Genomic DNA, 18,367 nt, shown 5'->3' on the forward strand with positions numbered 1-18,367 from the left:
AACAATTTTCCAAAATGAGAGAGAGAGAGAGGGAGAATGAATATTTATCTCCGTGGAAACCGAGTTTACCCCCAGCCCTTGGAGACCCCTCACCCTGAAACCCTGGATTCCAGGGCAGGTGCGCCAGCAGATGGGGGATCGTGATCGCGGTAGATGACAGGGGACGCCTGTGGCATCATCCCCGATGCCGTCAGAATCTGGAGAGGGCGGGGTTGGCCCGGGAGGGTCTCCTGGGGCGGGGCGGAGGAGGGAAGGCAAAACAGTCTGGTCTCTGGAACCCACAGAGCAACAACACCCCTTGCTATAAATTTGGAGCGGACTCTTCGCAGCTGATTAGAGAGCCTAACAGCTGGACCCCAGGCAGTAGTCAGTGACAAGACGCCTGGACGGGTACATAGCTGGCAGCTCTGCCCGGCAGTGGTGACGATCGATCAATGGCCATCGGCTGTCGCAGCGAGTGAAGGCGCACAGCCCGGACGCAGAGGCGGTGGGAGCCCCGCACCTTCGCAGCCAGCTCGCGTGGGACTTGGCGCAGCGCCCCGGACTGCGAGTGCCCCTGACCTCCTGGCCTGCTTGGGGACTGCAGGGGCGGGAGTGGTAAGTTTCATGTCACCCTGGGTTAATTCCGGATGCCGTGCTGGGAGGCTCCCAGAGACCCAGGAGAGCCACCACACTTCCCTTCCGCGCGCACCCCGGCGCCAGCTGCGGGTCCCCAGGTCAGGTGAGGGGCTTCTGACAAGGTCACAGCACGGGCTCATTTGCCTCGCGCTTTCATAAAGAATTTCATTTGGTTTTGACCTAGCTTTGGCGAGTACAGGCTAGAATTCAGCAGAAACGGGAAGCAACGGAGTCAACTTTCTTGGAGGCGTTTAGATTAGTCTTTAACTGAGAGCTGAGTGGCAGGCCTGCGTGACCCCGCGGGCGATCCTTTTGAAAGTTGTGCGCTGTTAAGGTAAAGTTAAGTGTTCTCTACCTAACCCTCTTCTTCCCAGGCAGTGTCCCCGCACCGCTCATCTGGCCTTCCCCCTGTCCCTGCAATCCCTACCATGGGTAAGTGTCCTCGGACACAGTCCCCACCGGTGCCAACCCGCTGGTGCTCTCAGGAGAGTCGTCATCAAATAGGGAGCAAGGGAGCAGGGCTCCTCAACCCCCCAGAACCCTGACCTGTGCGCTTTTGTAACTAAGGCTGGATTTTAGTGAAAGACGGATTTCTGTGTCTAGGACCGAACAGGGCCTATTGCGCGGTCCTCTGCTCCACTTATCTAACACCCCGTTTTCCAATCCCAATGTCCACTTCTGCAGCCTTCTGTGGTCAGCCTGCTGTGGTCTTCAAGGAGCTCAACAAATCTAACCCAGAGTGTCTCTCTTGCATTTTCTTTGGGCAGCCTTTAGAGAGACCTGGCCATTGACTCTTCCCTGGGGGCCATCTCTTTACCTAATATTTGTTCGCTAATGACCTCATTAAGTATCAAAACTCTACTTGCTTCTCAGTGTAAGTTTGGGTGCTTGCTTTCCCTTGGGGTCACTTTTGGAACTTGGCTACATTTATTTCCTGTGTCATTCTGGGAAGAGAGAGTAACAGGGAGGGAGGCGAGAAGCCCCACACCCTAGGGTTCTTGTTTATAAATGTTGAGCAACTTGTGTCTTCTTGAAGGTGCTTCCTCCCCTTAACAAGATTCTCTTGGCAATTACCACCAGAGGGGGTCTATGGCCCCAGGTGTTTATTTTAGCACAAGCTTTAACCCTTTTATGATCTTCTCTAAAACTGAAACCTCAGGATCTGGGAGTATAGCTCAGTGGTAGACTGCTTGCCTAGTATGTACCCTGCATTAAAAAAACAAATAACAACAACAAAAAAAAATAAAATAAAATAAAATAAAATAAAAATATATATATATATATATATCTTATCTTCTGTAGTGTTTCCCTAGCTAAAATCCCCATGTAGATAATCCCCCCTTGGGCTGTGATGGATGCCTCTTGATATTGGCCTGGGACCCTCTTTCTCTCCACCACTCTTCCTGGCAGCAGTGCAGGACAGAGAAGCACAGGGAGAAGGAACTAGGAACTAGCTGTTCACTCACTGTTCTACTAGCTAAGTGCCATTTAACAAGTGTGATCATTAGGTCTCTGCCCATAAGTTCCCCTCCAGTGATAAAAGTTCTTGAGTCTTTTCATTTCTTGGTTGTTGCTTAAAAAATAAAAGTCTGAAAAAACTACTCTGCTAAATTTTCTGATCTGGACAAACATTAAGTGTCCGGTGATGGGTCCAAGTGTCCATTTCCTAAATTATGGTTGGCAGTTCCTATAACATAGCTTAGGGTTCAGGGAGGAGCCCCACTTGCTAAAATTTTGTAATAGTTTGGAAACTGTTACTATTCTGGGTCCTTTTATTCCTTCCCCCTGCCCTTGACTTCATTATTCTCTGTTCTCATCCTTGAGGCCTTAAATTCTGTTTTGCTCTTCTTTGACCATAAACAGAATCAACTGCCCATCATCCTACTTGGAAGAAAACAGATAACAGATTTTCTCTTGGTCACTGTCGCTCTGGAATAGCTCCCCTTCCCATAGCTTGAGCTTAAATCTTTCCTCTCTCTCTATTCCCCTGGGTCATGTTCAAAAAAGTACCAATTGTGGACTGTTCAGGTTTCTCAATTTTCTTTGCCTCTTCCTGGTTTAGAATGGAATTGTGTGAGTATGCATTTAAAATTTTGTTTTAGTTTGTTTTGCTGTTTTTGCAACTTATTACTGTTGTCACTATGGCTAATTAATATCAATGAATATCCTGCCCTATTCTAGAAGGGAAATGAGGAAAGTATAATCTGCTCCTTAACTGAAGCCCAGGTAAAATACCTAATTGAGGAGGAATTTGAAACTCACAGTTTAAATGCGTGATACATGATACATAGCTCTTCTTTGCTGTCAGAGTGCCCGATTCAAGCAGATAACTGAGAGTTGTATTTTGCTATCAAATCTGTTCCAGGAATAGAGTCCCATTACATCTACATGTATCAGCTGCCTATGCTTCACCTTTGGGGTTTATCTACTCCTTTTCCTACCCAGTCATAAATGGGGAACTCCAAAGATGCTTCCAAGCAGGCTAGTAAATTAAGAATTTTGCTTAGAAATGTATACCCAATGTAAAGATTAAGCAGCTACTTCAAGGGTACCCTATGGCAATAGTCAAATGTGGGCCTGGAGCAGCAGATGTGAAGAAGTATCCAAGCCCAGATTAGGAACACTTTTTTCTTATGTTGTTTATCAAACTGGAGAAGTTTGATTTGTTTCAATGCATCACCACAGAAAAGTGATACGATTTTCCTTCAAAAATTTCTAAGAGTTTTCTTTCCAAATTACCCCAAGTAATTGGATTAACATGACTTGCATTTCATTTCATGTAGGTGCTTATTCAAGTAATAAGCTCTATCTCTGATAAATTATGTTTAATTTATATCCTAAGTTTAGCCATCACTTTTTATCTTATTCGTGATAATGATTTTTAGCTTCCAAAAAACAATCACTTAACATGTAAAATCATCTTAAATCAGGAAGTACCTATAGAGATTTGAAGTAACATTTAACTGATTTGGCAAGTAACTATCATTATCCTAGTAGAGTTCTAAAACACAGTGTTTCAATCACAGCCTATATATATTCTAAAGAGCTATACATTTTCCACATTTTATTAGCTAGTTCTAAGTCTAATGGCAATGGAAAACTAAGTATCTGTTTAGATTGGTCATGGAAATGATAAGTGAATGTAACTGCTACCTTTAACATTAAAGATTTGCTATCCAAGTTTAATTTCTTTTCATAGCAGATGTTCGTGAGGGAGAAAACTTCCTTGCATATGAAAACTAAAACTGTCTTTCAAAATATTTTGCTAACAGAGAATTGATTATATAGAGCAAATGCTGCATGATTGCTTCGTTTGACATTATTCTTCCAGATCAATTGGGAAGGGTTTGCTTTTGGTTTTGTTTGATTTGTTTGGTTCCTCAATAGGTGTATCATCTGAACATCTTTAGTAGAAATTAATGTCTAGAATCTGTTAGTGATTGTCAGAGTGTCCTTCTCATACCCGATATTTTTCTATTGTGTTGCTATTCTCACAATTGATTACTTTTCTGACATATAAAAGTTTAGAAAATGGGTCAGCAATGAGTTCGCTTTGTTTTTCATGATCACGAGCTTCTTTCCTATTTCAAGTTCGAGCTCTAGATGTGCTTAAAATTTAAAATCATGAAATTAATAACCCTTTGATTTGGATCAACTTCTAAGTGGTTTCTTATTAATTTTATATGCATATAAAATGCCTTGATCTTTGCCAAATGGTATAAAATCTTATTTAGATCAATAGATCTAAGTCCTCTGGTTAAATGCAGAGGAAGAATATTGGAAAATGCATCTATGGCTGTGTGCTCTTAAAGAGAATTTCTGATGGCTTAATTCACTCCCTCCGTTTCTTGCGATATTTTCTCATCTTATATTAATCAAAGCTCTTCTTATCTGCTTTGGAAAGTGAAAATTTATGTCTGTGAAATGTATCAACAACAGTAGCAGCTTCTTGCAGAGGGAATACTACCAACCTGAACTACTAGGCCCTAAGGACACATAAAGTATCAAAATGGTCTTTGCCAGAGAGAGAAGTGTTGGTGAAGCTGAGCAGGTATTTAGAAAGGCCAGACATTTAAAAATGGCCCCTCCTTCTGTCCTGCCTCCCAAACCAGGAGGAATGGCTACTATGGTTGCTTCATTGGGTTCCAGTCATTCCTGTAGTGTAACTATTGGCTCTTTAACAGCTCAGAGCACATCCAGTGTGTTCTTAAGTTTTGTTAGTTAACACTTCACAAGTTGCTTCCTTGCTGGTTGGTTGATGTTTTCAGTTAATACTAAAGAAAATGTTAAAGGTATTTTCAGATCCCTACATTTTAGAAGAGAAATGTCAGAGGCTATTGTCTAATCTCGTCTAGGTGTATTGTCCTCTTACTTACAATAAAATTAAAGTCTATGCTTCAGACTTACTAACTGGGGAACCGGGTGCTAATACCATTTTTTCAATCTAAAGCAGCAGTGTCAAGAAGAAAGTAAAGACTAAGAAAAGGAAACATTAAAAAAGAATAAAAGATTGAAATGCCAAACCAGTGGTTCTATAGTTGTGGGGAGGCTTTTAGTAAAGAAAGACTACCAGACACACCTAGGAAGCATATTAAAGCTATGTACCCCTTCCACACCTTCCTTCTTACCCCTCCTCCTTTCTCCTTGTGGAGTCCCATGATGGCAAATGAGGAGCAACCAACCACAGTGATCTCATGTATTGCAGTCCACAGAGTGGCATCCTCAGAATCACCTGAGAGCTTGTTAGAAATGCTGACTCTCAGATGTCACCCAGACCCCCTGAAAAAGAATCTGCAATTTTTCAAGAGCCCCAAGAGATTCAAAAACACATGAAAGTTAGAGAAGCCCCATGCACAGGCTTGTTTAAAATGATTACCTACAAGTAATTTCCTTGGCCTTGTCATCAACCCACATGTTAATAAAGCTAACATTTCTTGAGCTCATATCGTGTATCAAATGCAGTGTCCAGTTTTAGAATGTGGTCTTTGACTTAATCTTCATAAGAATCCTATGAGAGAATCACTACTGTATCCCCATTTTATAGGTCGTGGTACTGAGTAATGCTGGGGAAACTAGCTCATGCAGATGTGGTAACCGAGAGAACTGAGATTCAAACACAGGCATTGTGATCCCAAAGCCCTTAACCTTGCTGCTTCCCACGCTGCTGCTCAACACTATGCTGCCTACTTTTGAATTATTTGAAATTTTATTCAAAGTTATGTTCAAAGTTATAATTTGAAATCCAGTCCCATTTTCTTTATCTGAAAACTAAGATTAGTTGTATTTAAGTGTGATAATGAAGAATTCTAGAAACTCCTGTTTTAGGTGGCCAAAAAAAAAATACTAAAACTATGAGAGCCCACCCAAGGTTGTCAAAATATATGCACTTAATGTGGTGTGTGAGCGGAGAGGGGGTTATATATCATTTACTTCAATCAAGCTTTTTAAAAAAGAATGACAGCTGTGCTTGGTGCTGTACCTGTTGTCCCATCAATTTGGGAGGGTAAGGGAGGAGATCCTTTGAGCCAAGGAGTATAGGGCCAGCCTGAGTAGCCTAGCAAGACCCTGATGGCTTAAGGAAGAAAGAGGCGGAAGGAGGGAGGAGGAGGGAAAGGAGGGAGTAGATAACATAATGTCAAAAATTAACTCTTGATATATTTCTATTTTCCCATAATTCACTTTTGAACTTTTGGTGTTTTGATGTTAGAAAAAACAAATGTTATCTTTTGAACCAGTTAGATACACTGTTCAGGATTCCAACTCAAATATGTATCACTTTTTCAGTCTTTGATATAAATGCTTATTTACCACAAGCATGGTTTATAAAACCAGAGTTGACTATAGCTTTGAAGCAAACTATCCCCAGGCAAGTGGGGACTTATTTGAAACCAGTGACTCTCCACATAATTTAGTCAGTCCCTAAACTATAGATCCCAGTGTATGCAGATTGACAGTTGTCAGATAGGTCCCACCAAATGTCTCTTGTTTTGACAGGGGCTCATTGCTGTTTGTCAGAAGACTAAACTAAGTCTGGGGTTCCCTAAGATTGAGTTTGAGTTTAGAGGGGTGCCAATAGGAGCTATGGCTTTCTCAATGATGAAGGCACATCTCTGGGAGACAGAATCTCACCAGCTGCTTGGATCTAGAACCCTAGACATTTGAATGACATTAAAGGTAATGTCTAAATTTGAAGTTACAGGTTAGGGCAAAATCAACCCAGGGCTGCTCTCATGCCCTATGGTCAGGGCTGCAGAGGGGAAATGGTTCCCAGGAGATATCTTACAGAGTTTCATAGTGCTGACAAAGGAAAAGTACAAATGGTCATTCTCAGTGGCCATTTAGAATCCCACTGTTTTCACCAAGCCCAAACATTTGGGGTTGTGGCTTCATATAATCTGCACCAGTGTTTTTTTCCTAAACGGACTGAAAAATCTCATAGAATTTCTTCTAGTAAATTTCATACATTTGCAATCTTATCACTAATCATTTTCCCTACATTTTGACCCAAATTCTTCTTTTTTTCTGATTCCCATGCATTTTGATATGCTTCTAAATCTGCACAGTAGCCTCTAGAACAAGAATGCTCCATTAGCCCAAATGTAATAAACTCTTTCCATTCGAATGATGTCACTTCACGTAAAACACATTGCACAGTGATGTCTCCCAGCCCGTAACCTTCACATGTCTTGTCACTGCCGTTTTATCAGGATGGGGAGAATCTGTGATGATTCTTTGGCCCTTTGATGTGCTGGCAGAAAAAGTACACCAACAGGACTAAGCAGCCACGTTTTTGAGCCACATGGTAGAAAATTATACAGTCAGCCTATATTTTATATAAGTACATTCTGCATAAGTATGTAATATTTTATGAATTTAATAATATTTAGTGGCAAGGTTAAATATAAGTAAACAAAGCAATGTACAGAACATAAATCATAAGTATTACTATGTGTGTGTGTGTGTGTGTGTGTGTGTGTGTGTGTGTGTGTGTAGGTTCTTGTCAAGTTGTCTTTAAAGCCTGACATGGAGACAGGTGTGATGGCACACACCTCTAATCTCAGCAGCTCCAGAGGCTAAGGCAGGAGGATCAGGAATTCAAAGGCAGCCTCAGCTAAAGTGAGGTGTTAAGCAACTCAGTGAGACCCTGTCTCTAAATAAAATAAAACATATGGCTGGGTTGTGGTTCAATAGCTGAGTGTTCCTGAGTGTTCAATCCCCAGTACAGGCCCACCCACAAAAAAAAAAAAAAAGTCTAATATATGGGTTCTCAGTGTCATAATGAAAGTAATTTTGTTATATATATAACAACAACAACAAATGTATATATATATATATATATATATATATATATATATATATATATATATATATATATATATTTAAATGCCTGCATATTTGTGGAGCAGAAAAGAAAGATTAGGAAAATATACAGTAAATCTTAAGTATGGTTGAGAGTTATTAATTTTAGGTTCAATTTCCTTCTTTCTTCCTTTTTTTCCACATGACTTCTGAATTTTCTATAATGAATCCCTTTTACTTCATACTTCTCACTATGTGTCTTATAATTTCTGTTACTTTCCTTATAACTCATTCTGGATTTCACCATTAATTCTCTGGAAAATGGTACTGTAAATCTGACCCTTTCTGTAATTTTTTTTCATAAGGTATATTATAGTCTTACCAAACAGCCCATAGTTGTTTTTACTTCTTTTATATTCTTTTTTATTTTTTTAATATATGACAGCAAAATGCATTACAATTCTTATTTAATATATAGAGCACAATTTTACGTATCTCTGATTGTGTACACAGTATATTCAGGGACCAATTCATGTCTTCATAACTGTACTTTGGATAATAATGATCATCACATTCTACCATCATTAATAACCCCATGCCTCCTCCCTTCCTCTCTAACTCCTCTGCCCTATCTAGAGTTCATCTATTTCTCCCATGCTCCCCCTCCCTATCCCACTAGGAATCAGCCTTCTTATATCAAAGAAAACATTCGCCATTTGTTTTTTTGGGGAATGGCTAACTTCACTTAGCATTATTTTTTCTTGGTTCCACAGAACAGCCTATAGTTTTTATAACATCTTAGTATTTTATGGAAGAAGCCACCTTACAGACAATGCCTTTTGCTAGTAGGTCCTTCTAAAGCCAAAATTCATCAATCTTACCATACTACAGTAAAGTTTGAATACATAGTTGCTCAAAACATAAAAAAAAATATTTTTTAGCAGCCAAAAGGAAAATTGAGGGGGAAAAAAGCCTTTAAGGCTCATTAATAACAGAATAGCTAAATAAAGTATCATGTAGCGCTGCAACAAATGAAATACTATAGTCATCAAATGAATGAGGTAGATTTATAAATGCTAATATAGGAAGTTCTGTTAGCCATAGTATTAAGCCAAATTAACAAATGAAGACAGCAAAAAGCAGAGTAAAATGCATAAAAAGAAACAACATAAATATACCCATTTACATGTGTACACATTCATTTTTATAGTCCTAAAGGATACACAATTTCCTAGTTGTCCTTATCTCTAGGAAGTGATTCCAGAGACAAAATTAGAGAGGATAAGGAGATAGATGATTACTTTTATTTTATATTCTTCTAAAACTCAACATTTAAACTACAGACGAGTATTATATCTGTGAAAAAGAAAAACAGAACAAAAGATCTTTTACAATGGTATTTTTTAAATTATGGTGAAATAATACTTGTATAAACTTTGTACTAGAAAAATCACATAGGTAAGCTTAACTCTAGATTCATAAGCAAAAATCAAAACCATTATAGAGTTTTTATTTAGTAGTCATGTCTATAGAACCATCTTAGAATAAGATTACATTATTTCACCAGAAAGTATTCTGTTTTTCTTTCTCTGGTGTGTGTCCACGAGAAATTGAGAAAGCTGCTGTTGACCATGAGCAGACAGAAAAATGGGATCCCCTGATAGCTGCCTGGTACCACCTAACTCTAAATAAAGAAAAAAATGTTCTTGAGGTGGAACAGATGATTTCATTCCCTTCCAAAACATTCTTAATATGCAGTGTTTAATACTTACTTTGTAAATTAAAAAATAAAAACCTGACCACATTCATAAATCACTTTAATCTTTTTCTTTTCTTTCCAGATTTAATACAAGACAGATTGGTCCCAAATGAATGGGATTTTATCTGAATAAGTCACTGAAACCATCCCAAGAAAGAGGCCATCAGGTAAGCATCCGGCATCTACAGCTTGTATCATCAATAGGTTTCTTAAGAAATTAACAAGGATCCACACACCATGGTTCTGTGAAAGAAATAGATAAAGTCTTCTTGCATCCCTTCCAACATACAGATTAAGATTATATGTATTTATATGACTTTAAATGTAAACAGTCTGGATTACCAAGGTATTTCCACATGTGCTGATAAATCATGTGAGAGATTTGCAACTCCTTGGCAAAGACACTTTATGGCCACAGGTAATTGTTTGGATCAGTAGTGTCCTTGCTGGTTAGAACTCCAAGGGCCAGCAGGAAAATGATTGTGCTCTCTTATCAGCTGCCTAGTGGAGTATCTGTGCTGGAATGCACCAGTCCTCACGTCCAGAAGTCTAAAGATGTGACCTGCTTAAGCCTGTTCACCTTCAGCAAAACCTCATGTCTCAAAGTCTCATTCTTACAAACTTCTCTCTTACTCCAATGAGAGGGTGTGGGGCCGGGCAGGGGGAGGATATGATATTGGAGTTGGAGGGCCCTCCTTAAGTCCCCTGCTATTGAGCCCCACTCTGCGACAGGCAGGGATAACATGGGGTCCCATAGCAGAAGGCAGATTTCTCAGAACTTGCACAGAGACTATTAGCTCAGTTGGCTAGGTCTGCCCTTTTCTGCCCAACTCCTGTCTCATGGACCTGTCTGGTGTTTTTCCCAAAAGGAATCCTTAATTTATCCAAGTCATGGGGTGGGGGAGCCCAAAACCCTCAACTCAAAGAGCAAGCTTTCAGCTTCCCCACCCCCAGCTTCCCCACCCCCAGCTTCCCCACCCCCGTCTATAGGGAAATTGAAAAAGTAGCTTGTACCATTCTGAATATGCTGTGATTCTGTTTCATCAAAATAGAAGTTGGGTAGATAAATATTAGAAGTGGCTGTATTCTTTGCCAGGTTGGCATGTAGGAAACACTTTTTGGAAGGCACTCCATGGTAGTAGTGTTAGGAAACTATTTAGGACTGCTTTAATCTTGGAGATAAAAATAGTCACATTCTACACAGTTCCATCACTGGGTATCTTTAGGTTTTTGTGGTGTGTTTGTGTGCAGGTGTGTGCTTTTTTTTTTTTTTTTTTAATAAGCTCGAGGTTTGGGCTGCCTTTTTTCAGACAAAATTCAGTTCTAGAAACAGCTCAGTAAAACTACATTATTGGGGAAATTGTAAGACAACCTGTTCTCAACAGTACTGACAGAAGCAGCTTTTTCTACAAGATACCTGATCAGCCCTATTGTCATAGAAGCCAGAGGGTTAATCCAGGGAGTGATTCTAGGTCCTACCTCCCTTCTCCTATATTTCCAAAGTCTTCTGTTTCCAAGTCACACATTTGTGGCAAAACCTCCAAAAAATATCATGATGTTTTGCTTAAGAAAAACAAAACACTGAAGAAAACAAATTTTTTAACTTCTTCAAACCTTTGAGTTTCAGATGAGTAAGCAAAACATACTTCATTCTAAAAAGCTGGATTTTTGTTTGTTTAAAAACCGTTGTTATACCAATCCTACCACTAACTAGCAACTGTGTCCTCCACTTCCTGTGACGTACTCTCCAAGGCCCCATCCCCTGTACTGAAACAGTGTTAGTGGAAAGCTGTGCTGAGCTCTGTGACATCCCTTTAAAACTTTCACCAGTTTATGAGTACCGAACTCTGATCTCTCATTGATTTAAGCCAGGATGTGCAAACAGCATTTCAGACCTTGTTTTATAGGTCCAAAGAATTTATGTTGAAATCTAGTTACAGTAAATGGAGAAAACCTGACTACTACATTTAAAAGAATAAGAACCATACTTGATGGCTTAACATCTATGCATTTGCACCTTCTGATATGGGAGCCATTTAGCCATAGGTGGTTATTTAAGTGTAAATATCAATTAGTTACAATTAAATAAAGTTAGAAATTCAGTTCTTCAGTTGCACCAACCACATCTCAAATGCCCAGTAGACACAGGGAGCTAGTGGACAGTGGAGAGGTAGAACTTTTTCTATCCTCCTAGAAAGCTCTGTTGCAAGGACTGCTCTAAGCAGATTTAATAACATGGTAGACTTTCGCTGCCACTTGGTGGGAAAGTTGCATACTCGTATTAACTTACTTGAAAATTTTAAAATAGTTCTGAAATTCTGATTTCCTAGGTGTTGTATTTATTACCTAGGACATAATTCTCCCAGGCCTTTTACCTTTTCTTATCTGTATTCATATTTAAATATAAAGGAGTTAGTATTTTATGCACTCTTCTAAAGTTCTCCATTTCTTCAATATTTGAAAAGAGGCACCTACAGTTACAGGGAGCTGAGGAGTGGGGTACATGGCAGTTACCTTGTTTATCTACGTCCCTATCACCTCCAAGTAAGCAAAGCTTCCAGAAAATTGGTTTTCCTACAATGACAGATGGGTCTCAATTGTATCAACCTAAATAAAGTATGTTTTTTAAACAATTTGGAAAGCCAAACAAAATAAGTACATAACACTTCTTTTTTTTGATGGACATGTACATGAGATTAGAAGTCTGTTTTTATGTGGAATAGAGAGAGATGGATAGATAGGCGAATGGGATGGATGGATGGATGATAGATCCAACAGTAGTGTTACAAATTCTAATTACTATAATCACCTTCTATTATGGTCTATCTTGAAGTTCATAGTCATCGTCTTCCCACTAACGTGATCCCATTCGTGAAACAGCAATGTCAGACTCTTTCCAGTCACTTAGACCCAGCAAACCAGTTAAGTTTGTTTCCTAGACTAATGGTTACACAAGGCAAAAGAATTAGAAACATATTTGTCTTTGAGTTTTTGATGCATAAGAGGGTTTGAAATAACTATAGAGCTAGCTGTGAGAAAGGAATATAAATACCCAGCCAGTATTCCCTGTATCCATTTCCTTTTATTTCCTTTTCAATGCAAACATACATGGTAGAAGTTTGGGCACAGCTTAGGGTTTTAAAATATGAGTACCAGAATCTTACCAATGGTGGGGGAGGGCAGGGGAAGCAAGGTAAAGGTTAGCCATTTGTGTTTAATAAACAAAAATATAATTTGTTTTAAGGATAAACAAGCTTACTCTAAATAAACTATTCCACACAGTTTATCTATGGTAAAATTGTTCTTTTGCTTAAATAATGTGGCTAGGAGATACCACTTCCAGACAGATTGCTATTACTACTTTTTAACAATTAGTAGACTCAGAGCAATGAGCCTCTGAGTGTAGAGGCTGTGATTTGCTGGCAGGAAGGACAGTTAGCTGGTACCAGCAGTGAGGTCATCCTCTCCCTCCTACTTCTTAGGCCTTCCCTTGAAGACTTAAAGTTTAGAAGATTTACAGGAGTCATTTTCTTTAAATTCTAGAAAAGTCTAAAATATCTTACAAATGTAATTGTACAATTAAAACCTGGTGGGAGGAAACCAGTTATCTGGAAGTAGTCCTTTGATGTCTTTCCTGAATGTAAATATGTGCTAGACTCACCCAGGGAGCCCTGGGTCACCTGGAACAATGTGATGTGCAAGCCCCAAATCCAACCAGAAGCAGGGTTCTTCCTCCTCAAGTTCAGGCAAGGCAGGATGCTTCTGCACACAGCATGGGCTCCAGGCACAGTGGGGCCATGGTAGATAAAATGCACCAGAGTGTAAGAGCTGTCTTTTGATCTAGAGTCTGTAGTTTGCTACTCAGTGATGCTCCCAGGTCAAAGAGGAATAGACAGGCATTTTGCTGCCTCCGGGTCCCTCCAAGGGGGGTTAGCATGCAGAACAGGTGAAAGGGGGATGTCTTCCTTAACAATGCAAGCAAGGACTCTGCTTGGGCAAAGTGAAAACAGGGCCCATGTCGGTCATTCATGATAGATGGCCACAAAGGCTCGTGTGATGGACAGCATCTTTGTACACCATCAGAGGGCCAGCCACGTCCTACTTAACGCTTGCCAGTAAGGAATACCAGTCTTTGTTTTGCATAGAGTGTGTTTATACACAGCCGAACACACAAAGAACATTGCAAAGCATCCTTTGGAAATTGGCCTGCAGTTACCGCTATTGAAGGCGTAGGAGACTCCCCCTGGATTTCCGCCAAAACTGAGATTTAATTAGATGGATGAATCAGACAAAACAAACCATCTGAATTAAAGAGTGAAAAATACAACACAAATGTACCAGTGAAATGAAAGGAAATCTGCACTATGAATAAAACAATGAATGAAAATAAATTTTTAATTTAGGTTCCTTCAGGTAATGTGACCAATTTAATAGACCCAATTTAACGTGAAGAAGATCCATAAAGAGATCCACGTGATCTATTTTGTCTTCGGAGAAAGATGCTTCATATTCCTTCAACTTTCACATTTAATCAATTTTTTTTTCAAGTTTTTGTGATATCACTGTCCATCAATCCAAATTAGTTGGGGGAAAAAATGTATATCTCTATTTCCCAAGAGAAAGTAATTCTGTGATCTTTCTGAGCAATTCATTCTAACAATTAAGAACCCTTAAGCTAAATAGAAAAATTCATTTCAGAGGAAACTTTTATTCAATATGTATAATTAGTTTTAGTTAACTTTATTAATGAAATGTAGCAAATCAATTAGGTTTGCAATAATCAGATGCTGAGGACCCAAGAGGGGCCATTTCTCTCACAAGAGGGGAAGGTGATATACAATTTAGTCGGGAAGCAAATGTAATTAGATTTGATCAGTTGAGTATTCCTGTCCTGATGTGGCGTTAGGCACATACCCAAGCCTGAGCATACAGTTGGAAAAGAAGTCAGAAAAAAACACTGTGACTTAGAAAATGTCTTCTTGGTCCTGTTAGCCATAGCTGGCCACTATATAGAGGGCCTTTGAAGCTGTTTTAAGTTGCTTTGTCAAATCCAAATGCCTTTAAGCAGGGCAGGATGTGGACTCTCTGCTTGCCACAGACTCCTCCACTCCCTAACGCCTCATGCCCAACGTTTCACACATTATTTAGCTGCTCAACTCCAAGTGGCATTTCAGTTTTCCACTCTTATGACCCAGTCATTAGCTACTGAATAGATGTGAAGCAGCCCTAAAGTTTCCTTTCAAAGTAGGAGTTATCCAGGAAATGGCATGACAGTAAGACTCCTTCTGAATGAAGGTGTTGTTAAACACAATATTTTCCTTGATAGGACTGCATCCTGAAATAGATCCGACAGTCAGTCAGTCAGTACTTTTGGACCTTGGCTTGCCAGTTACTGTTGTCAGCTCTGAGCACAAAGTTGTCAATAAAGCAAGTATCGCTGTCCTCATAGAATTTACAGTCTGGTACATGAAGAGAGAGAAAAAAAAAAAGCAAGTAAAATGTTTAATATGTTGAATGACATAAGGAGTGGGACTACTGTGTAGAAACAGTAGGAGGGCATGCTCCCATTTTAAAAGGGAGTTTAGAGAAAGTCTCCTTAGTAAGAAAAAAAAAAAAAACTTTGTGGACTTCCAGGAGAAGATTGCTCTAGGCAGAGGAGCAGATGCAAAGGCCCTAAGGCATGAAATTATGGACATATCCAAGGCTCATCAAGTAGGCCAGTATACTTAGGAACCTCAAGGGAAGAGCAAGTAACAAGTGACAATATATTGAAGGATATGAACTGACAAACTAGAAGCATATTTAGAATAGACACAAAAAAGGAAATGGATGGAATTTAAATACCCAGGTGGTTTTAAAACTTAAAATGCTTTGAAAGATGATGAGATCTTCCCCAAACTGGATAAAAATTTAAGAGAGGTGAGGTCTACAACTCGACTAAGTTTGTGGCAGCAAACTTGTCCTCCCGCACACTTATGTCTCTTGCTTGGCAATTTACTGGCGATCCTGCTCTGTGTTCCTGTATCTCTTAAGTGATGGAGTTAGAGCTGCATGCTGTTGCCACTAGATTACTTTTAATGAAGACTTTGCCTTTTTAGACACAAACAGCAATGAGCTCAGTAAAGGGATACCACTGTACATGGAATAGGCAGGCATTTTGCTGCCTCTGGGTCCCTCCAAGGAGGCAGCAAAATGCCTGCCTATTCCTATTCATAGACTGATACATTTGGGATTGGGGGTACACCAACCCATCCACATAAGTAGAAATAAAATTATGTAGTGGAGAATTTCAAATCTGCTAACAAAAAAATTATAGAGTCTCTGAGCAAGAAGAAAAGGTTCGACTTAGTCCCTATTTTATTGGCATTGTCTTTTTTCAGATCCTTGTGTCTTTTTCCTGTCCTGCTATTCTTCAAGATTTCCTAATGAGGATTAGGGAACAAGGGTATTTAACAATCTGTGTTTGCAGGTTGGAAACAAGAAAATGAAGACGAATCACTTCTCTTCTGCTAATTTGATTCTCTATGGCTCCTCTCCTACCAGCTTGGGCACACTTTTTTACTCTTTCCAGCAGATGGGGCCAAGGAAAAGGCACACATCTGTGGTTTCCTGCCTGCCGTGGTCTCACCATTGCAGGACCTCACTAGGGCTTCCCCAAGAGGAAGAAAAGAGAAGTATAACCTCATACCCCAGAGGAAAGCAGCGGCTCAATGGCTGAGAAGTGCTGGGACCCCAAAGGTTTTGAAAATAATGTGATTTCTGATCCAACAAGTGCCATTATTCTTACTTATTTTAAGAAATGGTCACTATTTTAATCAGAAAGGTATATTTCAAATTGTTCTAAACTTGGATAAATCAATAACTAAATACTATTATTAGGAAGTATTTTAATGTCAGAAAAATTAAGCCATAGATGTTTTCTAGTTGACCCTTGAATTTGCCATATGTACGTGTCCTTCCCACTAAAATAGTTGCTAAATGAAAAGCTGTGCTTTTTCCCCGCTCTTTTTATGTCTGATGGCTTATTTAATTGAGTGTGCACACATCTCTGAGCCTTAGAATGTCTGTGATGACATGGAAAGAGTTCACAGGACTATTATGCTAATTTGAATTCAGAACTTTTAAAGCCTGGATCAAGTCCACGCTGTATCTCTGTGCAGTGATGGCTCTTAACCTCTACTGCACTGTCAAATGCTCTTCCAGGAAATCAACCGAGATGTGGTCCGAGAGCCCTCTGGGCTAAGCAAAGCTGGAGAGGCAGAATCCAGCAGGGTCACATCCCTGGAGGAGCTCCGTCCTGGCCCTAGTTCACTTCTCTAGAGTCACGCAATGGTGCCCTCTTTGGTCTCCTCCCTGTGGCCACAGTGGAATCCTACTCACTGGTCTCAGAGAATTAAAAAGGAAGCTACAGAAATGGTGCTGAGTTAACAGGACAATGTGGGGTTCAGTTCTAAACAGCTGGAGAGTGGCTGGCTCTTTACGCTGGAATATAATCCAAAAAGAACCTTCCTGGTATTTTTCCAGGTCCTCTGGCCAGTTAATAGTACAAAGTGGTTATTTATTTATAAGTATTCAGGAATTTGTTTCCCAGCCCTGCCAGTGTGACTGACATGCCTTGAAAGCAGCCGCGAGCGAGCGCTGGGACGTTAAGAGAACATACAATACATCACCTCAAACCAGGAGTTTCCCTCTCCTTGCACAAAGGCATGACAACTGGTTCAAATGGACCTGAACTTCTACGCGGGAGAGTGAGCGCTTCTGATTTCAGGGGCCATGTGCCTCTTTTGTAACTCCTGTGTGTCCTTGGAAATTGGTACTCAAAGGCCAAACTGCCAAAGTCTAGTCCTTTTCCTCTGAATAAAAACCCTTTTAGTTGTACGTCAGGACCTGTTCTCTTCAGTGCTCATTGCAAAATAAGGCAATTCTAACTTGAAATGCCAGCAGCACTGGGAAGACCAGGTGAGTTAAAAGAATGCCTAACCCTCAGGCAGGATTCCGGCCGCAGGAAAAGGCCAGTGAGTCCCAACTTCCTCCAATTGCCTCTCCCACAGATTTCTCTTCTGAAAAAGAAGATGGTATAAAGCCTTCTAGAGAAAACAAACTTCTCTAAATGACCAGAGATAGAATAAGGAAGGGCTGAAACCAGCTTTCTAAGCAGACTCTTTTTTTTTTTCTTTCCATTTCCTGAATTTGAACAGATTCTTGAGTCTTGGAAAATGGTTCCTGTCTCTAGTTAGCTCTTTATCGATGCAAGGTTTTGTCGGCACAGAGGCACTAATGTAAATCATCATCCAGATCAGAAAACGATAAGTGAGACATAAAGTAATCTAAAGGTCACCGTATTAAAAAAAAAAAAGAAGAAGAAGAAGAAGAAAAATCTCCAGTCCAGGAATGAATCATCTTTGAAACTCTCCCAACGGGTGATCTAGTTTTAAGGGTGCAAACTTTTAGAGAAGAGTTGGGGGAGCAGCTGGGGCCAGGCAGTGTTTCAGATTGTCTTATGTTTCTCATACCAGTGCCAGGAGGTCACATGACTGGGACCATCCCAGTGTATTGCTGCTTATAAATGAAGACAGGAAGGATAGAGAAAGCAGTAGTAAATGCTACCTGGATATTTCCTGGTATTGGGCACTGTGTCCTTTACTCTAACTCAACACCCCCCCTCCTTTTTTTTAAGTCCAACAACAAAAA

General features: G+C 39.9%; 1 protein-coding gene across 4 annotated transcripts in view; it reads left to right on the forward strand.

Moving 5' to 3' along the window:
- The first annotated feature begins 248 nt into the window (after nucleotides 1-248).
- Nucleotides 249-18,367, forward strand: part of Agtr1 (angiotensin II receptor type 1) — a 42,956-nt gene continuing 24,837 nt past the window's right edge. Inside the window, exons 1-2 of one of the 4 annotated variants that reach the window (XM_005325721.5) lie at nucleotides 249-597; nucleotides 9,759-9,843. The gene's annotated coding sequence lies outside the window, so the exon portion shown is untranslated. The other 3 variants (XM_078043477.1, XM_078043478.1, XM_078043476.1) reach the window with 3 other exon arrangements.

Source organism: Ictidomys tridecemlineatus, chromosome 3 (assembly GCF_052094955.1).
Source record: "Ictidomys tridecemlineatus isolate mIctTri1 chromosome 3, mIctTri1.hap1, whole genome shotgun sequence".
Classification (NCBI taxonomy): Eukaryota; Metazoa; Chordata; class Mammalia; order Rodentia; family Sciuridae; genus Ictidomys; species Ictidomys tridecemlineatus.